Source organism: Silene latifolia, chromosome 6 (genome assembly GCF_048544455.1).
Source record: "Silene latifolia isolate original U9 population chromosome 6, ASM4854445v1, whole genome shotgun sequence".
Taxonomy (NCBI): domain Eukaryota; kingdom Viridiplantae; phylum Streptophyta; class Magnoliopsida; order Caryophyllales; family Caryophyllaceae; genus Silene; species Silene latifolia.
Window position 1 is genome coordinate 105,635,786 of NC_133531.1, and position 22,157 is coordinate 105,657,942.

The window sequence follows — 22,157 nt, forward strand, 5'->3', positions numbered from 1 at the left end:
GATCAAAATTATTGTAACAACTTCTCACAACTGTGTCCCATAAACAGAATATCACTATACCATGACAACAACGAAAACATATACAACTCTCTTTCATATCATACTCTGCCCTCATTCCCAAACTGAAACTGGTAAGAAACATCAATAAACAAAACAACAGTCTACATGTTCAACCAAAACTCACAAGGAACAGCAGCAAATAAAACAACAATCTATGTTTAACTGGTATGTACTTTAGAAAACTCGTATCATAATCATCATGCCTACTCCACCACAACCGGTGACGGCATCGCAACACCGCTACCAACAGCCACACCGCAGTGCGAAAATACCCGCATCACAACACTAAGTACCGTGCCCGGATCACCACCCGAGGCACCACAACCACACCGATAGACATCACAACATACACAATCCCATAAACACTGACTCAATATAACATCTCGGACAAGAAAAACTTACTCAAGACTGCTTTACTAGATCACAACACCATATATCATACGGAATAACAGACAAGAATCTCATGCATACCATCCATAACTTTTCACAGAATAAACATATATCATGAATACACATGCAAGTATAACCAGTCATGTCAGACCACCCAAACTATCACTTTTGGTCATCATTCCATTAAGTTACCGTATCCAACATATATTACAGAACATTTAGATAACAACATTATAACTATCACACCATACCGCTTCTCGTGAGGTCACAACCTCACACAAACATTTATATACATCTTAGACCCATAATCACATCCAACTAGTCAATCCTGATCACGTAAGTTACCACTCAACAAAGGTTACCTATTGCCCGAGCTTAACTCATATGCCCCTCATAACATATTTCCCCATTCGCATAACCATCACCTCCTGTCAAGAACAACCATTCAACTAGTACTCAACTACTAGCAACCGCCTCCTAAGACCACACCTCATACTTCCTCATAACCGTACTCATCAATTGGGTCTCTATAAAATCAACCCCTTTAGAATGGCCATTTTTTTCTATTTATCATCACTCTTAACCATTAGTGACAACCCCTCAACCCTGCCATCGTTCGGACATCAAGCCTCTTACACTCATCTCTAAACATCATAGTTTCTTTCCTATCTTTGGTTAACATCCCAAATAACGAACATCAAATCCATCAACAAAATTACCTCAACATTCTTCCCAATACTATCCTTAATTGTATCATCATCTAACTCTCCACCAAAATCTCATATCATGCAGATATTCTACCAACTTCTTACTTTCCTTAATTCCTCAAAACTCAAGACTAATCATGTTGTCCCGAAACTCCTATATAACCATTAACTAACATCCTCATGATTGGTATCACACAGCTCGACGACCCCTTACCTCTATATCATATAACTCCGGTCAACATTTTCCTAGTTTTACTCCCCTCATTCTTTTTTTTTCACTCGACAAAATCAATTACCCATAAAACTCCTTATTACTTCTTCCTAACTCTTTAGTGCTCCGATTACCTTCTCATTGTTCCAAAACTCAAATCCCATTATTTCTTATCGATATTATCTCACTCTTCCTTGCCATGGATCTTCTCTTATCATGCTATCCCATTATTTCCAAACTCATTTCATACTGTTAACTGCCCAAGAAAATCACACATTAGTTCCACCTCTTGATAAACCAAATTCCCAAACTCACTCGCTATCGGCAAACCCACATCGCTGCATAACTCAATCTAAGCTCTTTATACCCCATTTCTTTCCATTTACCTATAACGACCTTTCCATTACATATATTCTTAACTAACTGAGATAACTACCTCCCTTCATAATCCTTAAACATCCGAAGTTACCACCATATGCGTCTCTCATTTCAATCTTTCATTCTCACGTTCCATAAACTTACATCACCCTTTGTCCACATTCACTCACTTTTACATTACTCAACACATAATCATATCACTCATCCCGTCTCACAAAACATGCTCTATGCCTCAATTAAGCCTTGCCAATCTTTCTTTTCTTTTTCCTCTATCTATCACAACCACATATAATTCATGCCCCCTCCACCGAACTCATACACACCATAGGTGCCACTCACTACACCATAAGATTGGGTAACTTACGCATCAGGCTCAACATACATATAAAACAATGCATAAAGAAGAAAAATAACACTTTTGAATTAAACATGATATGCAACAAAGTCAAAATATAGGCATATGACCCAAAATAGGGGTCACTAGATCGAGTACAGGCCACTCGATCGAGTAAATAACTTACTCGATCGAGTAGGCGAAAGTCAGAGACACGTATATAAAAATTACCATGGCTACTCGATCGAGTAAGGGGTACTCGATCGAGTACCAAGGTGCACTCGATCGAGTAAGGGCCACTCGATCGAGTACCCTACGCATTTCTCAGCACTGTCAGTTTTCGTAAAACGGTCATAACTCACTCATTTCTTGGTCGTTTTGGGCGTGTGACCTATCGTTAGAATCGTAAAAGAACAAGCTATCACCTCCAATTGGAATCACATTAAAATCATTTATGCATCTCAAGTTATAACAGTTTAAAGACAACTTTGCTGTAATCAGACGACATAATTATCTGATTTTCTCTTTCAAACAACTTAAACATCAACAAAGCGAATAAAAGCGACTTAATACTTGTAAAACAACTATCCCTAACCACATGTTACGACCTACCAAAAGCCAAACAATAACATTTATCATGCTCATATAACATTCAACTTATCACTCATGTACTACCGCATACTTTAACTTCATAACTTTTCGTAAAATAAAACATACTCATACAATTACAAATCCTACTTCCATGTTACTAATACAACCATATTACAAATCCACTTCGTCACCTAAACATATTCATAATCACGAATTCATATTTTCATGCAATTGCCACTTCATTTATTTTTCCAATCAATTCATCTAGTTCAATCACATTCTTCATCTAACAAGTGCATATGATACAACAATAGACAATTATATGAACTTATTATATAGCTTTACGCAAACAAAATTATGTAAAATCATATCACACCCCCTAATCACATGCTACTAGTATATCCCCATTATAAATCATCCATCCTGCAACATCATTATTCATCACATATTATCATATATGAACTACTCTCTTTTTCTACCACATCATTCATCATTCTCATATACTTTTCCAATGATTCAAAACAACATTGTAAACCGACTATCATGCAATTCATGTATTCAATCAACGACAAATATAATCATATCATCATCATCCTTCACTACACATCTCATATCCTCCACATGCATGCATCCATCGATTCATACACCACCTTACTATATAGATACACAACACACAAGGTAAAAACATAGCGATCCCGACTCATATCCCATGTGACCGGTTCAAAATTGTAGGGCGAGTTCGCGACTTTAGGACGTCTCCCAAGCCTTTGCATTAGCTCCTACAACTTCTACCCCGGGTTCATTTTAATTAGACTCCCTAGGTTCATTAGATTCATTGGTTACAGGTTTCAGGATCGTCGCTCTGATACCATTTTGTAACACCCCCATACTCCAAGTGCCTTACCAGGACCACTTAAGGCATGGAAGTGCTACCATCTCGGTTACCCGAGGCAATGATAACCATAAGACAATAAAGAAATATATTTAAATAGTAAATAACGTTTAATGTGATTACATGCCAAAAACCAAAACTGATAAAGAGATACAAGTTCTCCAAAACTGTCTACTATCAAAAGACTAAAAAACTATCAAACACGGCGGAAGACTTCTAAACTGCATCGTGGTGACTCCTCCCAGTTATCCCATACGCATCAGCTCATACCTGCTCAATAACTGCTCACCACCCCCGAATGGATCACCACAGTTTTTAAAACATTTAAACGGGGTCAGTACTAATTACACAAAAACAAAGCCACAATGAAACAAGTATACAAACAGTTCAAACAGCTCAACACAATCCCCAGTCTCCATCTCCAATCACCACACAACTGACTAAACACTAAAGTGTGTAGCCCTGCCAGAGTACCCATCGTAACAGGTTACTCCTCGCCGCTAGTGGGGGACCGCAGCCGTTCCCACCTAAGCCCCGCTCATCTCCATCGAGCGATAAACCCATGTTCATTAATGTGCACATCCCTCCTGTGGCGGGTTCCACAGGAGGCGAATCAAGGGCGTGAAGCCACTCCCGCAAGTGACTCCACTCAGCCAGGGACGCACCCCGAAGAACACAGACAGATAAACAATAACCATAACACCAAAATCAACAGCCGTCTGAATCAATCAACAATATACAATCACAACCGTTTGAATCAATCAACAATCACTATCTACAGCACAATCACCACACATATCATGTAACTAATACTGAGTAGGGAAAACCCTACCTAGAATGCAATACCAACAGCAGACGATCTAGCAGCTATCTCAAAATCTTTCTTCTACGAATCCTCCTCCTATTCACATAATCATACAATCACTACTAACACCATAAATCATACAAATCCCCAATTCACAAAATTAGGGTTTAAACAAAGTCAATCAAATGCTATAAAAATGGTACGTGGATCTTACCCATGACGCAAGGATCACTATGATGCAAAGAACAACGAAATCCGACCTCTCTAGCTCCGGGATTTGCCAATAATGCGAATGGAGAGAACAACGTAGTTTGCAATCTCTTTTTGAGTGTATTAGGTTTCTAAAAGTGTTTATGAAAGATAACGGCATATTATATATATTAATTCGCATTATTAACAAAACCCGTCAAAATATTACCCGATAACCAACTTACTCGATCGAGTAAGTAACATACTCGATCGAGTGCCGCTTACTCGATCGAGTGCCAAGGCTACTCGATCGAGTACCCTACAGACAGAACATTATTTCGTTTACCAAAACATACTTACTCCACAGAGTAAGCCCCACTCGATAGAGTACCCAAAGACTCATAAAACCGTAGTATTACAATATAACTGTTGAAGTTTCTGACATTACTTCAGGAGATATTTTCTAGTACACTGTTGTGTATGGGTCTAATTCTGACAGTGATAGGCTTAATCTTTGGGAGCAGCTTACTCAGATCAAGGATCAATGTTTCATACCTTGGTGTATATGTGGAGATTTCAATTCAGTTTTGGATTATAATGAAAGACTGGGTAGAGAAGTGACCTGGAGTGAAATTAAGGATTTCAGGCAGTGTGTTGATTATTGTGAGGTGACTGACATTGTTGCTCATGGATCGTTTTTTACCTGGAACAATAAACAAGACCCTTCTACTCGTGTTTTTTCTAGAATTGATAGGTGCTTAGTCAACATTGAGTGGCTTTAGTTGTTCCCTGACAGTTCAACTTATTTTATGAATGAAGGAACTTTTGATCACTGTCCCTGTATTTGCTATAGAAGGAAGGAGGCACCTGTCAGAAGCACTTCTTTTAAATACTTCAACATGTGGAGTTTAGACTCTAAGTTTAAAGAAGTGGTTGCCAATGAATGGAATAAGAATATTTCAGGGGTCAAAATGTACCAAATTGTCACTAAGCTTAGGAACATGAAGAAGCCTTTGAGGGATTTAAATAAGAACAAGTTTTCTGATATTGAGAGGAGTGCTGAAGTTGCTAGAGTCTTGTTGGATAGTCTGCAATCTGCTATGCATATTAACCCTCAGGATCAGCAACTCCTAGCTGCTGAACATGAAGCTGCAGAGGAATTTAAAACTTTAAATAAGGCTAGAACAAAATACTTACATCAGAAAGCAAAGGTGGAGTGGTTGCTGGAAGGAGATGAGAACACTAATTTTTATCACAGCAGGATTAAAGCCAGGCAGATTCATAACAAGGTATCTCAAATTATTGATATTGAGGGGGTCAGTCATCAGGATCCTTTGGCTATTGAGAATGCTTTCTTATCTTATTATATTGAACTGCTGAGATCAAGTAAACCAACAACAAATGTGCATAAACCTACTGTGAGAACTGGCAATCTCATTAATGATCATCATGTCTAAATTTTGCTCAGACCAATTACTGATAATGAAATTAGACAGTGTATGTTTTCCATTCCAGCTGATAAAAGCCCTGGACTAGATGGATACACAAGTCAGTTTTATAGAGATTCTTGGGATATAGTGGGTCAGGATGTGTGTGCTGCTGTGAAGGATTTTTTTCACTCTGGTCAGCTCTTGAAGCAACTCAACACAACATACATTACCATGATTCCTAAAGGTAGTAATCTAAAAATTGTCCTGGAATTCCGCCCTATTGCTTGTTGTAACACTTTGTATAAGTGTATTGCAAAGCTACTATGCAACAGACTGGGGGGCATACTACTTAACATTGTTAGTATAAATCAAGGTGGGTTTATCAAAGGGAGGAACATTGTAGAGAACGTGCTCATTTGCCAAGACATTGTCAGACTATACAATAGGCAAGCTGCATCTCCTAGATGCCGGGTTAAAATTGACCTTCAGAAAGCCTATGATAGTGTGGAGTGGGAGTTTTTGGAGCAGATGTTGAGAGCTTTAAAATTTCCTGGGAAATTTATCAATTAGATTATGAAATGTGTCTCTACTCCCTCGTATTCATTATCACTGAATGGAAGGTCGTTTGGTTTTTTCAAAGGTGGCCCTTTGTCCCCTCTCTTGTTTACTCTTTGTATGGACTATTTGTCTAGGATTCTGGCTGTTGTGGTTCAACAAGATAATTTTATGTTTCATCCTCTCTGTGGGCACCTAAAACTTAACCATCTTTTGTTTGCAGATGACCTACTTATGTTCTCTAAGGGTAATGCAGTGTCTATCATGTGGATTCTTAGGGCTTTTGCCACTTTCTCTTCTGCTTCTGGTCTTTGCCTCAATGAAGATAAAACTGAGATTTATTTAAATGGGGTGAGATCTTATACAGTGAATGAGGTGCTTCAAATTTCTGGGTTCAAGAAGGGGGGGGTTTACCTTTCAAATATCTTGGGGTTCCTATTTCCTCCAAGAAGCTTTCTAAGAATGATGGGAGAAATCTGACAGACAAGATCACTGCAAAAATAAGAGCTTGGGGGGCTAAACATTTATCTTATGCTGGTAGATTAACATTGGTCACCTCTGTCTTGCATACCTTACACTCTTATTGGGCTACCATTTTCCTTATTCCCTCTGGAATCATGAACAATATAGATAGGATTTGCAGAAAATTTCTCTGGAGTGGGAAAGACTCTTATCTTCGTGCACCTGCTGATGGCTGGGATCAGTGCTGTAAGCTAAAGGCTGAAGGTGGGATGGGAATTAAGAACTCAAAGATGTGGAATCAGCATTATTGGGTAAGTATGTCTGGTAGGTAGCTGCTAAGAAGGATCATCTCTGGGTGCGTTGGATCAATCATGTGTATCTCAGAGGTGGACATTGGACCAACTACTCTCCTCCCTCCGACTGTAGTTGGTCTTGGAAAAAAATATCCCACATAATGTTGTTATTCAGGCCTGCTTATATACATGATCAGTGGCTGGGGAATATGGATGCATACACTATAAAAGCAGGTTATGATTTGATTAGGACTCCTGGGGACTCTGTTAGTTGGTGGAAACTTTGTTGGAATTCTCTGAATGTACCTAAGTCTTCTTTCATTTACTGGGCTGTCATGTTAGGGAGGTTGCTTACTCGAGATAGGTTGGCAAGGATGGGTGGTTCTATTGCTATGGAATGCTATTTATGTAATAAAGCTGATGAATCCCATAGGCATCTGTTTTTTTAGTGTGATTTTAGCAGGAGATGCTCTGAGCTCTTGCAGAAGAAACTTCACACTTGCCTGAACCCACGAGACCTGGTTAGGTGGAACAAAAGAGGGAGGAGAATTAGTATCTTGTGAAGAAGGATTGTTTTTGCGTGCTATGTGATGCTTGTGTATTTTATTTGGCAGGCTAGGAACAAAGCTCGAAATATGCTCACCGTCACTCATCCTAAAGTTCTTGTCCAGCAGGCCACTCAAGCTGTTACTACCAGATTTTGGGCTCGAAACAAATCTCCTATCACAAGGGAGGATACTGGTTGGCTTAACAGTTTGCGTGCTAGTTAGTTGATGTTGTGCTTTTCTTGATGTAGCTCTTTTTGGTTGATTTGAGTGTTAGTTTTGATCTTGTAAATCTCTACACGGATGATGTATTCTTTTGTTGATATTAATATACTTAACCTTTCCCCAAAAAAAAAAAACTATGTTCCTGGTTCAACACTTTCTCTTACCTATTGCAAATCCATTATCAAATCTCGTATTGTCTTATGCCATTGCTATAATCCCAATCTAGAAACCTCTTAAGAAGTCTCTCTACGGGTACCCCTACGAGCCTCCCAAAGGTCAAGCACTAGGTCTAATCCACGGTTCAAAACTCTAATCTCATTGATAACTTCTAACTCATGTCGGTTATATGAATACGTATCTATCACGGTGTATAACTTGATTATTATTACATATCTATATCACGTCAAATCTCATGCTTTCGTATGTATGCACATCAATCACGAATATGCGGACTACAAGAAACACTCAAATAATACAATTCCTCGTTATCTGACTCAACCATATTCAACATTTCCATTTCCGGACATCATACCACACATATACCGCATCAAATCCACCACATTATCATACATGTGTTTCCATATCCGTTCCCATCCATCATCAACACTTCCGCTCATACGGAAGACCATAATACACAATCATGCAAATGACCACTACGCGACATATATCTTGCATATTTCATCTTACTTGTACACAACTAATCAATCACGCTGATTAACACACACCAAACAAGATTATCTTATCATTTCTATCATTAATCCACTCATGTCGAATCAACAATATCCATTTACTTGTAAAATACCATACCATGTAATCAAACGTAAACAGTTCACAGATATCCTCCATGTAAGGTCAACATGCTCATCCAAGCACAAGTCAACTAATATAAACCGCGAAATAAGGGTACATGCTCAATATTTGGTTAAATATCAACAAAACAAGGGTCAAGGCAGACCACTCGATCGAGTGTAGGAGAGCACTCGTCCGAGTAGGCGACCACTCGGTTGAGTGCATGGTGCACTCGGTCGAGTGTCATCTGGGGCAGAATGTTTTCGTTCTCAACTCGATTCCAAACTTCCCTATTTCATCACATAAATTCTAATATACTATAAATGGTGACTAACACACCATTAAATAACCAAATTTAAGCATAACTCTTGGCCCTACGGCCATCATCATTACACAATTAAGATAAAACATCCGAGACATACACAAAATACTATTTCATAGTTCTTTTCGCAACCGTACTATTTTCTCCCCATACCCGGCGACGGTATCACCATACCGTCATCAACAACCACAATAGTCACATCAGTAGCCACAACACTTATACTATCTCATGGACAAGACCCTAACCACTCATTGCTCTCAAAGAATAATAACAACATCATCGCCCAAATGAACACTACCACAAGATCACGATGTATACTATGGATGTTTCTCTTGACGTTTGGGAGGCAAGTTTACAACAACATCTATACTACCACTTATAGGGTCGGATTTTCACACAACCACCTTTACACTTCATGCATACACACTCAAATTAAGTGATTACACCCTATAACACGAATGATTAATACCTCAGCAATATGATTGAGTTCTCAAGTTTTACATGCCACACTCTTACTCTCATGACCGTACAACTGAAACTTGGTAATACTAAATCTACCATCATATATCTCAATTATTCATCAGCCAAAGTTCATAAACATTCTCAATAACAATATCCCTCAACATGCAATTCAACCTTGTTCACTATCCATAAGTTCAACCATTTAACAAATTTAGCTCATACACTTATCTTACTCATTATCCACAATTTAGCTCATACACTTATCTTACTCAATTCAAGACACCCTACGCAAGCTAAAACCATTTTTTCATACTCCAAATTTTCAAGATAAGTTATATACGAAGTCACCAATATCACCACTTAACATAAAAGATTTCTTCCTGAAAAGTCAATAACCATACTACGTCCTCATATCTCTAAATTTATACTTTACATTGGTAAGATATGCATAAACACCCATTTCCATTCAGTATCCCTTTACTCACAATACTTTCATCACTATTTAACCAATTCCAATTTAACTTCTAGCACATCATACATGTAACTCTCTACTTGGCTCAAATCCACATCTATTGAGCAACTTACCATAACCCATGTCTCCCGCTCCTAACTCTCAAGATGCTATAATCACTCATTGCACATTATTAGTGCCCCTTTTTTTCCTCATAAACTCATCGACTCACTCCCATGACAAATCCTTTATAACACAACCATATATGTCTACACTGCTTTACTCTCAAGACCATACAACCCAGAAGGTAAACAAGGCATTGACACACACACACACACACACACACACACACACACACACACACACACACACACACACACACACACACACACACACACACACACACACACACACACACACACATATATATATATATATATATATAAGCAAGCATCACACTATTAACGAAGATTGCAACATTACGAGACAAGGAAACGAAACCATGTTTTAAATATGAAGATTTAAAATTTGATCATATACCCTATGTTATATAAAAAAAACTTAGCAAAATTTTAAGATAAGATTCCCAAATTAAGGCAATGCATAGCATTATTAACAAAATTGAAGTCTTATTACTCAATTAAATCAAGAAGGCTTTAAAACGGAATTTTTAAATTTTAAGACCATACCTAGCATCATCAAACAACATTTGGATCACGCAATACTACATCAACAAGGACTAAGTACCAAGAATTAACTAAGTCATGTTTGAGTGCAAAATCAAAATCCATGAAATTCCAAAATTTTTGGGCCACAATTAAGATAAAATTTTGAATCAAAATGATACATGTCGTTACTAACAAGGATAGTTACCTCATTAGCCAATTAAACAAGGTTTTAAACGCAAAAATCCAAAACTTAAGCATGATCATCAAAGTTTCAAAAATTTTGGAATAAAATTTCAAGACAAGTTGTAAATATACGACAAAAGTTAGCAATAACAACTAAACCTTGGTCCTTGTTAACAATTAACCAAACAACAAATACAAAATAAAATTATTGACACCAGAATGTATATTTTCGAGTTCATAAAAAACAATTGGGCAAAATTCAATATAAAAAAAGTATACTTGAAATCATAAATGAAGTAGGAGGTGATTAATATCATGAATCTAACACAATATGTAATGAATAAACAAAATGTGAAGGAATTAACGTAGATTTACACACAAAAATCAAGTTGGAAGAATGAGAGGAAGGAAAGCGTCACTTGCATGGTGAAATTAGCCAATTTAAGGGACTAAAATAGAGTAGGAACTTGAATTCGAGCAATAAACAATCAACAATGAAGTTAACAAGGAAAAATGAATTTAAATGACTGAATAAAGAGATAAAATAAGGCAATAAAACAATTTTAACGAAATTCATAACCCAGAAAATGGCACTCGGTCGAGTGCTAAGTCCACTCAGTCGAGTGCTTTCTCCACTCGGTCGAGTGATACGGTTCATTCGGTCGAGTGACTTGTACTCGGCCGGGTACTAGCTTGCACTCGGTTCGGTGCCCCTCTATGGTTTGCAATTCCCGACTAACAAATACCATTTTATACTAATGACTAATCTACTAACAAACATTACTAATCACATTCTAACTATAGCACTAATGAAGTTAAAACATGTACCAAATGAATACCTACATCATGTAAGAATCCTATCAACTACGCAATTTACGGTTTCAAACTCATCATATTCAAACACGTAACAATCATACAAAGGAAAGCTTCACATAAAAAAAAAATTCTCTACTCGTATCACATATATCTTACTAAAGTAACATTCAAATTTAAGCATTTCCACTATCACCTGTTATCATTTACCACACAACCTCTATATCATGCAAGATGCTTAACAAAACTATAACACAAGTATAATCATGCGACATTTCAATTCACGTTTCCCGACTCATAACCACCCACATAGTTACCAACCGAAACAATATGATCTAGTTTTGAAATGAGGGATCCTTCTCACCCAAAACCGACCTCTTATTGTACTCATGTCGGGTTCATTTTATTAGACACTACTAGATTCATTTTGGTTCATTGGTTAAGTTCCAAAATCGTCGCTCTGATACTACTTTGTAACACCCCAACTATCCGGCCAAGATAATTGGAGCGTTACCATCTCGGTTTCCCGAGGTAGTGTTTCAAAACTTCAATTAAAGAACATTTTATAAATAAATATAATGTTTAGTGAACTACATAAACGTAAACAAATGAATAACAATACAACTCATGGCTACTATGCTCATCTAACTAGCTAAACTCGTCTCGTGATTCATCAAGCTCGTCCCGTCTCCCGCGTACTATCCAAACCATCTGTACCTAACCTGCTCCCCATATGACCAAAGAATATATGGATTGACACAGGCCACCCCAAAAGAGACAGATGACAAATACACAGACACAACAAACGTCAGTTTCAATAAACAAATAAAGTGCGACACGATTCAAGCGTGTGAGTATGCAACATGACTACTAATATGAATAAACCATTATCAACAGCCACCACCACGGTATCGGGACACGCCCAGACATACAGACAACCACACTGGTATCGGGACACGCCCAGACATACCGATAACCACACTGGTACCGGGACATGCCCAGACATACCGATAATCACAAACAGGTACCGGGACACGCCCAGACGTACCGGGTCCGGAAGCCAACGGGATCCCCTGCTAGACGTTGTATCTCAACCATACGAGTCCCTCTGTAACTGAAGCCATTAATGTGCACATCCCTCTTGGAGTGGGAAGCTCCAAGAGGCGACTTAAGTGCAAGACGGTCTCCCAACCGTCTTACATCTCCTTAATAACCAAGTAACACCACCAATGATCTCCAACACAACACAACAATGACCATACATGGAAAATGCAACACAATATCAATTATATGACTCATCATGAACTCAATCCCAACATATCATGGATAAAACTTTCTTAAAGACCAACATGTTATCCCAATTCACTCATACATAAAAATGATGATGCAAGACACACAAATATGCACAGAAAAATATTAAAACCGTGTAGGATAAACCTATCTTTTAGCATACTCCATAAGATAATCCAAGACAACAAGAATCCATCTCTTAAAACCGTCTCATCCTACAATAATCATATAACAACTATCATAATACATCCTAATCTATTATAAAATTTAAAACTCCTTATTATTACCCTCTAATTACCCATAAACACATACTAATTGCTAATTAATCAACCCAATTGAAAACCTTCAAAAGTTAGGGTTCATAAGAATAGAAAAGGGTAGATCTTAACTTACAAATCAAGAGAAAGGATGGAGGAAGGTGAGCAATCCACTAAACCAAGCTTGAATCCCCTAATATGGTGTTTGTGAGGGTTTTACAGAGAAGGGAGAGAGTTTGGAGAGATAAGGAAGAAGGTGGAAATGATTTTAGGGTTAGGGGAGAAAGGGATTAAATCCCGTGTTTTGAAAACAGCGGCACTCGGTCGAGTGTCGCTCACTCCTTCGAGTTCCAGTCCACTTGGTCGAGTGTTGGTCCACTCGGTCGAGTGGACCTCACTCGGTCGAGTGCGACACAGTTCTCAACAATGACCGGTTTTCGTAAAACAGTCATTTCTCACGCTTTTCTTGGTCATTTTGGGCGTGTGACCTACCATTGGAATTTTAAGAGAATAATCTATCACTTCCAATTGGAATCACATCAATATCGTTTCCAGATCTCAAGTTATGACAGTTTTAAGACGACCCTTCTATAGGCGGATATTATAACAACTCCACTAAGTCTAGTATTGGTTATACTCGGTCCACTCGGTCTACTCGGTCGAGTGAAAGCCTTAGAAACTATGAGGTATTAAAATCTTTCCTCCTTAAAAAGAACTTTGTCCCCGAAATTCACCTCACTCTCTCATTTCCTCAAATATGATGCATTCTCTCGCACCTCACATGTTTATCAACCGTATACGCTCTTTCGATCTAAACATTACACTCATCCCAAAGTTGTTCACTCAATTCTCACTACTTCTCACATTTATCAACCGTATAAACATCACACTCATCCCAAATTTCTTCACTCAATTCTCACTACTTCTCATATTCTGTACTTTCTCTTTCCTAAATTTTCCGAATTATTACACTTTCCCCTTTCTTTTTTTCGAACAAACCCAGTAACAACAACAAGCATAAAACTCCATTAATCGTCCTCCTTCAACCTCAGATTTCTCCCTCATTTCTCAACTGTTTCCTTTAGTTTTTGCGCCATTCTCTTTCCCTTTCCGTCCTGCATCTTTCTAGGTAAGAAAGTTACCCTCTTGTTGAGTTTTCAAAATGACCCGTCTTATGCGGATTTCGGTTTTAAGCTTAATGATCTCGTCTTTCCCTTTCTAGGTGAAGAGTTTGAAGACCTGCCGGAGAGAAACTCATGCTTTGTGGACCATTCACTTGAAGATTAGAGAGCTTTCGAGGTAACGGTGATAGGTTACTCGACAAAAATGTCGAAATTTCGTCTTATGTGTTATTTTACATGCTGTGATATGATCTTATAAAGATGAAAGTTGTATTTTAAATTTATAGAATACGATTGTTATCGTCATTTGTATTGGTCAAAGCTAGTGTAGTATCTAATTATCGTCATTAGTATTGGTTAAAGGTAGTGTAAGAATAATAGTTGAAATCGGATAGTGTGTGATATAAGGATGAATGTATAGTACATTAAATGTATAGAACACAGGTATTATTGTCATTAGTAGTGGAACCATATACTTGATTCTTATAGTGAAGTGCTTCTTAGAATAATAATTTTGTGTCTGATCTGTAGCACTAGTACTCTTTGTTGACGAGATATTAATTAGGATTTTGCATTTTTGATACGGAATCAAAATATTGTGTGCTTTAAGTCGGGCCGATCTGATAGGAAGGTCTGGTTGCTTAATTACGACTTCTTCTTAAACCATATTTATTTTCGTATCTCTTAATTTTTTATGCATCTTACTAGTCTATCCTAGTGCGACTCATCTTTGGACTGTTTTATGCGTGAAAATGAAATAATACGGTACGGTTTTATACTCTGTTTTGGGTAGTCGTAATGAGGGGTTGTTTGGGGCTGTTATGGGCAGCCGTGGGGGTGGTTGTGTGGGCTGTTATAGCGGGTAAATGGTGGCTATTACGGGGTGTGTAGGTGGTTGCTATAAATAGTAATCTCAATGTGTATTCCCGTCTTAAACATGCTCATGATTCCGTCTTATGGTTTACCTGTTTTATTTGTTTTGAGTAAATATTTTTGGGCGAGTTTTGGACCCGTCTTGTGGAATGATGGTCATGACCGTGGGTTGACCTTGGGCCAGGCTGAGCGGGTGGGTGGTTGTGGTGGCTGGCCGTGGGTTGGCAACACGGCCACGGCCTAGCCACAGCTCATGGCGAACACGGGTGATGATTGCTTGTGTTCTTGTTTTCATTCTTCCTTGTTTGGTGACTAGTGTTGGTAAGTTGTTGGGCTCATTAGATTTTATTTATTGGGCTCATCATATTTTCTTTATCGGGCTCATCGTGTTGTCTTTGTTGGGCTTCACATGTTTTATTTGTTGGGTTTCACATGTTTTATATGTTGGGCATGACATATCTTATTTGTTGGGCTCACAATGGTTTATTGGTTGGGCCAACCTTATATTCTGGAGTGGGCTCATGAATGAGTCACATGTGGTTGGTTACATTTTATCTCGTATTTTACATAACGTAAATTATTCATTACCACTTGTTATATTTTACGTAACCGGCATGTTTATTTATGAAATGGAATATTTATTAATATAATACAAGTATGAAAGGTTTATTATAAATAATTACTTGTGAGGATCGTATTCTTGACAATGCCTTATATTATTTGAATGTGAGAGTCTTGGTCCTATCAGATACTAGAGGTGAGATGCAAACCTTCTAGTTGCGATATGATCGCCGGGATTGTTGTTCCCATCCGTTCTTATGGTAAGATGCAAGCTATAAGTATGAATGTGACATTAGTAGCCACGTCCCGTGCAATGTGTTGGAGTTAGTGTCCTCCACAATAGTGCGTTAACATAATAAATCTCATTAATGGAATATCATCAGATATTTAATTATTTGATCCTCGTCAGTTGATTAACGTAAATCGATAACGGTTGGCTGACTAGAGTTTGACGTTATTGTCGTGAGACGGCGGTGATCAACTGACCCCTTTCGGTCACACCTATAGGAACGAACCCCAATAGACAACTAATTAATTGTATGAGATACAATTTATTTAGTCCCTTGATTTATAGACTAAGAGGTTAGTCGATTATTTTTAGAGAGATTTCGAGTTGCGAACTCGAGGAGAGACAGTTATTATTTAATTATGCGATAATTGAATAGTAAGTTTTGGGAGACGGGTTTTAGTTAATTAACTGTTAATTTACTAAAATTGTACTAATTGATTAATGTGATTAATATTAGTACGTAAATAATATGTGTAGTTGTACACGTATATTTACGGAGTGAATTGGACGAATTAATTATGGAAGTATTTAAACATGATACGATGTTTAAAATAAAAATTACACGGATTTGTGCGCCAAATATAAGAACCAACATGGACCCGTAAATGGGCAAATGGACCGTGTAAAATAAGAGTAGTGGATGATTACTCTCATAATCATTTCACCTTATTTTGTATACTACCATAATTTATCATATACAAGATTTTGCATGTGATGTAAGATAAAAATGTAAGACAAAATTATCCACTAACACACTCCTCCACCCGCCACTTTCCCTTCTACTTCACTCCATCAATTGTTCACATTTTCACTCAACCTTACTACTACACACAACACTTATGCATGTGAACTTTTTTCCTCCAACATCTCTCTAAAATAATAAGCATCTTTTTACTAAGTTGTTAGTAAAACAAAATTAATACTAAGAGTGTTAGTATTATTAACATATTATCAAGGGTTAAATTTTACTAGTTTCTAGTTAATACTTGTAAAATTATTTGGGTGTAAGTTCTTGGGTGGATTAAGGAAGGAGACCTTCTACTTTAGAGGTTGGTTTTTGGAGGATCTTCCATATTCATATAGTTCAAGAACAAACTAGTGAGGTGAACTAGTTTGTACCCTTTTTACCACAAAATCAATGTAAGGAAATTGTTTTTCCTTATACTTTCATTTTTATGCTTTCATATTAGCATGCATGTTACATAGATCACCTAAATGATAATTTATGAGATAAATTAATTTTATTAGAGAGTCTAATATGGATCTATGATCTTTCAAGTGGTATCAGAGCTTAGGCTTGTAATTTGCATGTTGATTTTAAGCATTTTAATGAATTATGAGATAATTTGTAAAAACTCAAAAATTGTGTTAGAAGAGGTTTTAGCACGAAATTTTTGGGACATGCATACCTACTGATCTAAAAAGGTTTTTGGAATTCTTTGGTGATTTTTGAAGTTATTTTGCTAATTTTAATGTTTTTTTGGTAGAAAACCGAGTCAAAATTTCGCATTTTAGTGAAAAATTAACTAAAATTAGTTAAAAGTTGATTAGGTGTATGGATTTTTTATGGTAGTTCATGCATATTTTCTACTGATTGTATGCAAAAAGTTGAAGGTTGGTTCGAATTTTTGCATGTTTATTGATTTTTGAGTTAAAAGTCGATAAAGGTCCAATTAATTAATCATAATTTCGAAACTTTTGATTCTGCCCATGATAAATTTATATACATTTAATAATATTATTTAAATGTCAAAAGTGATTTTGCATGTGTGTTTTCACTTTGTTTTTATGTTTATTGGTTTTAGTGGTTAAAAACCGATAAATATCGATCTTTTTCTTCACAAAAGTTATCCGGAATTTTTGGGCAATTTTTCTGACATTTTGGTGTTCTTGGGAGTGTTCCAGAATACTAAAATTTTTTGTTTCAATTTTTTGGGTAATTTTTCAATTATTTTGGATTTTTACTTATATATTATGATTTTATCGATTAAATTAGTAAATTATCACCAAATCAAACTAATAATTTATCATAAAATTAGTGAGGACTAATTTTGAGGTTCAAAACAGTTTGGAAAATTAGTTTGGACTTAAATGAGATTTAAGAGTTAATTATTGATTTTTACATGTTAAAAATCGATTAAATCCACAAAAACCGAGATGGATACCAACGAATGATTGATAGGGCGATTTTGACATTATTTTACAGCATTTTAAGCATATTTATTTAAGTTGAATGAATTATTGTCATTTATTTAAACTATTTATCTTGTTGTACCTAGTATGGCCTAGTTAATTTTAATCGTTATTACCCGAAATGAATGGGAATATCGATTTGTTTGTAATTAAATACGATCTCGTATCGTCGGTTTGTAATTAATTAATAGTTTTATTTATTTTATTAATTAATGTATAATAGGAATAGCTATGTAATTCAATTGTAATAATTATTTTTACCGGCGTTTTCAAAAAGACGGATTACATCGAGACGGAGTCTATTTTTGGAAGGTGTTCCAAATCCCACAAGGAAGAGCCACTTTTGGAATGAAGAGGCAAGGGACCAAGGAGTTGGTTTCCGAAATGTAATAGACTAGTTTTTATTAACTAGGTGGCCATACTAGGATTTATTCATATGCTTACATGTTTGCTTGTTTTATTTTCGCATGCCAAAATCGCCATTCACATGCATTTTATTTTTGCGATTGTCAATTCACGTCATTTACATTCGCCAACTTAGTTCACTTATTAGGAATTTATGACTAAATTGACAAGATCTCTCACATATCTAAAATTGAGATTAGCCTTACCAATTAGTAACACCTATGAATCTCTTGTTCATTAGAGCCACGCTCGCCCAAGCGGGGTGTTCTCTTTTTACCTTGAGTAAGTAGGGTGGTAAGCAGTTATCACACGCCAAAATTGGTTAGACTCAACGGGATATAAGAAGGTCTTGTGTTCCGGGGCTAGTAGATGGATTTAAGGAAATTCGTCGACCAAGAGTTCTAGAGGTAGAATTAGTCAACGTGACTTACCGAATTTACACAATTATTGGATGTTTCGCCCAAGCGATGCTCATTTTTGTTTAATATTTGGGTCTTGGAATCATTTATATAATTTAGTGGGAGATCATTATATAAATGTTCAAACTTGTTGAACATGTTTTTCACAAGTATTTTTAAAACATTGAATGTTAATTTTTCCTATTTTTTGTTACTTTTTTATTAATGAATTTACTATGATATCGCGCACTTCATCCTCTATTTATTATTGTACTCGTTTCGTTCTTTCATAGGAAGCGGTTTCTTTGAAGGAATTAATGATTGGTAACATGATTTACAAATTCACCTACATAAGCTTACAACGATTTTTGCGATTATTATACAACTTAACATCCATACATATTTAAAAGGGGTTTTCATGTTGCAAACTCATATTACGAGTTTAAAAAGAAGTCACATTTTATCAAGAGAGTCTTGATTTCGGAAGTGACAACCCCGTCATGAAGATGACGTATTAGTTTTAATTACTCAAGTGTAATTGAAATTTTTGCGAAAAGAGTTTTCAAAAACACAAATAATACTCTAATATAATACCGTCAAATGGCTCAATTCGAGAAAGGCCAAATCGATTGTTTATACGCTAAAGAAGTTTAGGCATATGATGACAATTGAACGGTTAGGTAGTCCAATTTCGCAAGAAGTTGAGATTTTGCCACGTGTTGCACTCACTTTATAGTAATTCACTTTTACTAAGTGTATAAAATATCACGAATGACTTGAATAGCGGTCTTCATGAGATTCATTTTTGCTTGATTGAAGCAAAGAGGAATGTGAAAGTGAGTGGGAGTTAAGAAGTATCAACCCTAGATGTATGCGATAGAACAAAGTTGAAAGAGACATCTACTCAATGGATAGGCTAGTTCCACTATCTTGGTATGAGATATCAAGTATGGATCATTTATTTGTAAAGAAGTTTACATGAATTGATAAAACGTAAGACGTCTAGCATAGGACATTTTTGTATCGAAATGGTGCTAGATTAGCAATGATTTCGATGGGGAAAAATGTACCTAAATTTGTTTTTTAAAGAATGTAATCATCTATGTGTATACATAGAAGGCATCACTTATGTGATTTAAAACAAAATGTTGTACCTACTCCTATGATAACTTGGTGGTTGGTTTAGACCACTTAAGTTAGAGGAATTTTACATTCTTCACAAAAACTAAATGTTATACTATCTTGTAGATTTTAAAGTCTCTACTCCGGTGAACCCAAATTAATCAAACCTCAAGTAAATTCGTTTCACTTATAAACGATAAGCACATCGAATAACCATTTGATTGTGAGTCTTATGGTATGTGTGCATGTATTATGTTTTCTTGTGTAGAAAAGAAACACAAATAGTGAGGTGATTGACCATATACATACGGATGTGTAAGGCCGATAGTTGGTAATATACATACTTGGTTACTTTTACCGTATTGTTAAGTAGATATGAAAACCTCGTATCTATTTAATAAGACATAAAAGTGATTTTTGAAACGTGAAATATTTTCAAAATGAAGTAGTAAACCAAAAGCACGTAAAGATCAAGATGTTGATCGGAAGTTTCAAAGTAATGACTTTGAAGATCAAATGGGTAATATCAAGTAATGATCTTGATAATCACTAAGAAGGTTGTGAACCATTTCACATAATACCTTCTCCTTGGGACACCATAGAGTATGGTGTAGTAAAGTATATAAACTGAACTTTATGAGATACAGTTTGAGGTATTTTGCAATTTTGTAAGCTATTTTCTCACTAAAAGTTTAAAACCCAACTATGATAGCTTTAATGACTCCATATGAGATATGGATAGGGAGAGTCCCTAACTTGTTTTTTTATACATTTGGGATCATAAATGTTTATGTTCAGAACCAATTTGTATATCTATGAGGGTTATCCAAAATTAAACCACATGATTTTTACTCCTCCAAAACGAGAACAAAGAGTTTGTGGCTCATAATACTGTCTTTCCAGAAAGATTTTCATTTTCCGGAAGACAGAGTGGGAGAAATTTTGAACTTACGGAAGTCCAAGACCCACAAACTAAGTACAATGCAAGAAGATGTTCTTTATTGAGGCTCAGTGGTGAGTACAATGCAAGAAGACGTTCTTTATTGTGGCTCAGTGGTTATAAGGAGATAATTTTGCGATAATATTGCGTTACTTTTCAAAAGTGACGAATCTTAAACCCTCATCAAAGGTTTTTCTATAGTATGAACTCTATGTGATGGCGTGTCACCATGCAATTCGAATTGATCTCCTTGCACACGATGTGATAAGAAGATTTAAGGTGGATACTTTGGTAGGTTACCTTGATCTTGTCGTAAAGGTTACATAAGATGTTTAAATTTTGGGTTGGTTATAGAGAGTTTTGTGACAACCCAAATGCCTTTATCAATTCGTATGTTCTTAGCAATATAGCTTCTCATGAGGATGAGATTCGGCAAATGAATAATGAAACCTTCTCCTTGGGAGAAGTTTTGTTGATGTTGTCAATGCTAAGAAGCCTAGCATGCTTGAAAGATCCCTTTTGTGATCTATATACATCAAAGAGTTGGAACTTTGGGTTCAATCATGTAGTCTATCAAAATGGTATTACTCGAGTGTCGAGGTAACATGATAATACATGGAGTTTAGTGGGAGCTAAAATGAGTTTCTTAGTCTAAAATATGTGCTTGACATATTATTGACTAAAAATGTAGCTGAGGTGATATTTCTTAGTCTAAAATATGTGTTTGACATATTAGTGACTAGAAATATTCTCGGGTGAATACTTGAGATTAACATGGCGCATATTAAATATCCGGATCTAAAAAGATAGATCTCTATGGATATTAGCATTATAGTCAAGAGACTTATGTGATAAGATTCTTGACTCGTTCAAGTTGTTGAACAATTAATATGATCTCTTGTGCTTCCGCTGCAGGATCTATTAAATATGCTAAAAGCTTCTCTCGCCGGGAC